The sequence below is a fragment of the Mastomys coucha genome, unplaced genomic scaffold (genome assembly GCF_008632895.1).
Source record: "Mastomys coucha isolate ucsf_1 unplaced genomic scaffold, UCSF_Mcou_1 pScaffold20, whole genome shotgun sequence".
Taxonomy (NCBI): domain Eukaryota; kingdom Metazoa; phylum Chordata; class Mammalia; order Rodentia; family Muridae; genus Mastomys; species Mastomys coucha.
In genome coordinates this window covers 89081266-89087112 of record NW_022196903.1, presented here as the reverse complement: position 1 = coordinate 89087112, position 5847 = coordinate 89081266, and the positions used below count along the sequence as shown (strand labels likewise).

Below are 5847 nucleotides of genomic sequence, written 5' to 3'. Positions count from 1 at the left end.
TGAGAGGCAAAGGGCAGAACTTTTGAGTCACACCACTAAGAAGATAGCTTGTTCTGCAGAAGGTTTTATAAATAAATAAATAAATAAATAAATAAATAAATAGGAAGAGAAAAACAAATGCAGGCCAGCGGAGTTCAAAGCTCTGGATACTAATGCAATCAATTTTGAGTTCACACCACTTTCTTGCAGAAGGCAGCGGGTAAGGCATAGCTAAGCCACCATCTATTGAATGTGATGTCCCACTGAGGGGGAAATTAAATGTCTCCTGTCACACACCGCCTGGGTTGGCTCTGATTTACCTATTAAATATAAAACTTTCCCTCTCGAAGTAATAGTTTTGCAAGCAATAAATTGTCGGCAAGGAAAAAATAACAAGATTTCTTTTTGCCCACAATCTTTCCTTTTTCCTTATCATGAGCAAACGGCTCTGCTGATGTCCTGTCTCGCTGAAGAAGTGGTAACGTCATGTGTATGTCTCTGCTGATTCTTGATAAAAAACAAAACCACAGGGTTGTGTGACTTTCTGTTCTTGGCTAAGACAACAGAGGACTCTGCTGGTGGCTGTCTTAACTTGGTGAGCCACTGGGCTGGGAAGATAGACAAGGGTGCATGAATTCTGGTCTATTTTAGATTTAAATTTTAATGGCCTTTTAACAATTAAGAGGCATCAAAAGCCTCACTTTCTTTCTCCCTCCACCTCTCTTTCCCCACCCTATCATCCAGAGATGAGAAGGTGATCTGTTGGCTCAGCGAACGCACAACTAGCATCTGAGAATCCTGAGTTTCTTAAAAGATAATTTTTACATTGTTCATCATCAGTATATTTTCTCCACAGTGCTACCAACTCTAATGATAATAGAATGATAACATTTAGCTCTAGAATGTCTTTCTTGTTAATTGCAGCTCTGGTCCCTCTTTCAAAATATAATTTATATAAATAATTCAGAATGTTTAAATAAAATGAGTTTGAAGTTGAATGTTTTCCTCAGTGACCACTGGAAATCAGACAGTGGGCATAAGGATGTAACTTATTATATTCCCACAGAGGGAAATCTGTGGACAATTTCTATCAGCTGCTTGGTGATCAGGGATATGTCTGAATCGATGGAAAGCAGGGGCTTGTGTAATTGGTACGGAGGGGGGACTGAACTTCTGTTCCTGCTGTGAGCTGTCTGTCCTGATTCAGCAGTGCAGCGAGGTCACCCTAAGACTCCTCCACACCAATTCCAGCCAGTCACATCAATCAACACACTCATTAAGCTCCCACGGGCTGTTGAAGTTGGAGAAAGAGTCCTTAGTCTGCATCCCTTGTGTCTGCTTCTCTCCTGGGACTTCTGTAAAACAGTGTCTTGCTTTGACTAGGAAACATTCCATGAATTCTGAACTTTCTATATATTCTCATCTTTTTATTTAAAAAAATATCATCTTACTATTAAAAAATGCCTACTAAACACAGAAAATGAAAAGAGGAAGTTATGAAACCTATTAATATTCAGAGCAATATTCTTTTAGATTTTTCTTCTGCATTTTGTATACAAATAATTATGTCTATATACCTATGCATGTTTTATGTATGTTTTATAGAAACATGTACTTAAAATTAATATCTATTTTATGTAATAAATCATACCCATGTTTTATACTAAAAAAGTATAAATCTATATAATTCCAAATTACTATAGTAGATTCTCTTGTTTTATATACTACAATGTATTTAGCCAATCCTTTATTGGTAGACATTTTCTAATCTTTGACTAAAAGACATTTATATGCATACAGTTTTCCTTATCTAAACAGATAACTCATAAGTAAAACTTTTACCTATGGGTAAGATCAATATGTCAAAGCATATGAACACTTTTTATATTTTTATATTTCCATTTTGTACACAGGATCTGGGAAGAATGTCAGAGGCATGGAATTGTTCATTACTCCTGATACCTCAAGATTTATCAACATGACGTAGGTATATAGAAAATAAATTTAAATAACATTTGAGCTGGAATTTTAAATAAACCTTGCTTTGGATGTTAGCCCTGACTTTGGGGATTTAGTCAACAATCCACATTCCTTGTATTTCAGATGTCATGATAATAGCCAATCTTGGCAGTATCAATGCTCTCTGATCCTTTTAGTGGTGATGCATAGACAAGCAGTGTCCTCTGGATCTCCAAAACCCACAGTTACTACCCAGCACAAGCAGATCTACTGTACGTTCTAAATAGGCCTAATTAGCACTGTGAAAACGTATCAACATCATTCAGTTTTGAACTTATATTTAATTCCTTTTTCTTTATTGCTTTAACTTTGGGTTGAAAAAAAAAAAACAGTCAGTTAATGATAGTACCATGAAGGGAGCATAACCCAATAGGAGGAGAGAGGGTTTCATAATGGGGTCTCTTATAGGAAGTGTGGTTAGTGTAGGGAAGGCTTCTTGGAAGAGACAGCATTGAAGCAGAGATGGGGGTTAAAGGAGAGAACCAAACCATGGAAGTATCAGGCAAGGGTCATCCACACAGTGAGAAGAGCTAATGAAAATTTCCTATGTTAGAGGCATCTCTGGCATTTTAAGAATCAGCAGGAAGCCAGTGTGGCTGAAGTACAATTAACAACAGAAGTAGTAGCTCGATATGAGAAATTAAATATGAAGACATCAAGTAAAGATGCTAGCTAAACCGTTAGATATGGTCACGTACATTTTAGAGGGAGCTTAGAATATGCTATAATCAATCTGGGTGTCATATGTGTTTAGAGGTACCACTCTAGAAATTGTTGTAGGGTACAGCTGAAAAACTTAATCAAATATGGATATATATCCATATGTGTAATAGTATAAATATAAGGAGTTGGTGTTCGCTTATGTTCAGGTCCTGGTAGACGCAGATACCAAGACAAGAATAGACATACGTATTAGTTACTTCTCTGTTGCTATGATAAAATACCATGATCAAAACAAATTAATGAAGAAAAACTTTATTTTGGTTTACAGTTTCAGGAGATGAGAGTTTATCAGGAGGCATGGCGGGAAATCACAGGCACGGTGGCAGAATCAAGAACCTGAGAGATCACATCTTTAACCACAAGCAAAAAACAGAGAGAGAAGTGAAAGACTTGAAAGAATATGTGCTACTGCAGTTTTTTTTTCAGTGTTCAGTTTCCTTTAATGACCCCCTTGTCCCTGGAAGGGTAGATGCAGGCAGCTAGGCAACTGGCGAGACAGGTTCACTTGAAGATCTTGCCTTGATTGACAGCTTTGCCCACGTGCTGGAAGGCCCCCTCCCAGGAAAAAGTACTCTCAAATTGCTTCCCCTCACTACCAGGATCCAGTTTCCACCATGTCTATGACTCAGTCCACCCGACAATCTGGACTCAGCGGAAAGGCAAGCTCTTGGCCTCGGAAGACCCAAACACCAGAAATGGAGCTGCTGCTGTTGGTTCCAAAGAAGATAACACTAGCAAAGGCATTCTTCCTCAGTTTGTCCAATTGCTGGAACATTCCGGTGATGAGGTTGCAACTCATGAAGGTCTGGGTGAGCTCTTCAGGGAAGCAGTACTCAGAATACCACAGGGACCAGCCATCCTTATCAAAGTGCTCCCAAAAATATGGCAGCTCAGAGTGTTCTCATTAGAGAACTTACGCTTAAACTCATCCAACACAAAGGTACTCTTGGGCAGGCGAGCAAAAGGGTCCTTGGCCTTGGGCTCAGCAGCCAATGCCTGCTCACACTCATCCATCTCTTCCTCAGGATCTGGGCAGTTGCCTTTTTTTCTCTTTCTGCTCAGCCGGGGGCTTCTGTGTCTCTTCTCGTGAACTCTTTTCTTTCCTTGGGGTATCCATTTTAGGCAGCTCTCTGCAAACTTCTTAGCATTCAACTGGGCCATCTTCTCACACAGCTTCACATCCCCCAAGATGGCCCTGAACTGGGGCTGGTTAATGCAGGTAAGGAACCATCGGTTGGTATTGGGGAAGGCCTGGCGAAAAGAAGGCTCCAAGACCAGTTTATAGAGCCACAACAGGGTGCAGACAACTGTGATATCAGCCAGGTCACTCGCTCACCCACCAGAAAAGTCCGTGTCTTCAAATGAGTGTCCAGCAGCCCCAGAATTCCTTCACCACCTCGTTTGCATTTTCAGCGGCCTGTTTGTTGTGATGCATATCATGCCCAAGGTGGGGAACACCCAGGTGCTAGCTAGTGTCAGCAAAGCTTACCCACTGCACCACCTGAGCTGTCACCTCTGGCGAACTTTCCTGCAGGACAATAGGCAATGGCATTGCTCTCAAACATACAGAATTATGCTCAAATGCTGGAACCTTGCCGGAAGGAAATTTTCAGAGAAATTCAGGGGTGCGGTTGGTTTGGCCAAAGTGTTAGTGGGGTGATACAGAGAGCATGCGGACCTGCCCCGCTGTACTGAGCAGTGATGAGGACCTTGAAGGCCTCCAATTTTCAGGGTATGTGTCCCAGGTCCCAGCAGTTATAGTGATTCCACAGAGAAGGGGGGGTCGGGCAAAGTAAGCCCCAAGGGCTCTACTACACTTTTAAGAGTGATAATCAGTTATCTATCCCAGCTAGCTCCTAAATAAATGAGACACAGACTACAAGATTTGTTTAATAGGCTTTATGGCACAGTAGCTGAGCAGTTATTAATCTTTTCTATTCCTCTAAGCTCATCTGTCTACCTCCCAGCCAAAATCCCTGAAATACTTGCATTTTGGTTTTAGTCTGGCTCTCTCTGTTCCAGGTGTATTCCCAGGGTGGCTCCTGGACCCCCTTCCTTGTGGCAAATTCTCCCTTCCTTCTCTCTCCTCCTCCCCATCCCCTGGCTGGGATCAGGGATCCAACTCTATTTTCTCTTCTGCTCAGCCATTGGCTGATCAGCTTTTATTGACAAGTCAGAGGATGAATGGCAATATTTACAGAATATTCAGGCAGGAGATACTTAAAATAAGGATCACAATGCTGTGTCTGGGTTACAATCAGATACGGGGCAGAAAAATCAGCATTTGAATAAATACAAGGCTAATCTTTACACCATGCAGAAGAATCTTATGACTACAACTATGGAATTTCAAAGCCCACCACTAGTGATGTATTTCTGCCAGCAAGGTTGTACTTCCTAAACCTCCCCAAACACTGCCAGCAACTGGAGAACAAGTGTTCAAATACCTGAGCCTATGGAGGACACTTCTTATTCAAACTACCACAGTTGGTGATGAGTCTCAGCTGGGCAAAAGGTATTCATTGGAACATCAAGCTCAACTCCAGCTCCTCTGCTGGGCTCTGAATACCCCCAGAAGAATGTCATAATGACATGAAAGCTGTGGAAAGGAGTCTAAACAGTGTCTTCCATGGTCACAGAGTGTTCTGTGTCACGGAACATAATCTAGTGGCCTTGGAAAGTCAATCAGCAAAGTGGTCTCTAGCTCTGCCGAACATGCAAACAAGTACAGCTCTCTATTTTGTATGGGATTTTCTAATTGAATGCTTCATGGTATGATGAAATTAAATATGATTGATTTTACATAATCACTTAGCAGTGGATTGGTGGGTCAATGGATGATGAATGGATGGATGAAGAGATGGATGATGTTAAGGTCAGGAAAGTCTCTTTTTACTCCATATAGAAAATACATGTAGACCAGCTAGATCATACACAAAGAAATAATGTTCCTAGGGAGGGAACAAGGTTAACAATGTCAAGGAATATGGAGAAGAGAGGAATAGTACAAATGTCCCCCCCCCCCACTTCTACCCTCCTTTCTCACATACATTAAAGCCAGCTTAGGGGCAATTTCTCTTTCTGAGTGGTTAAGACTGTGGTTCTAAGCAGTTCTAATGTGGCCAA

General features: G+C 41.2%; 1 pseudogene; it reads right to left on the bottom strand.

Annotated features, from left to right (window-relative positions):
- Nucleotides 1-3222: 3222 nt before the first annotated feature.
- On the bottom strand, nt 3223-4301 carry LOC116098264 (annotated as a pseudogene).
- Between the last annotated feature and the right edge of the window lie 1546 nt (nt 4302-5847).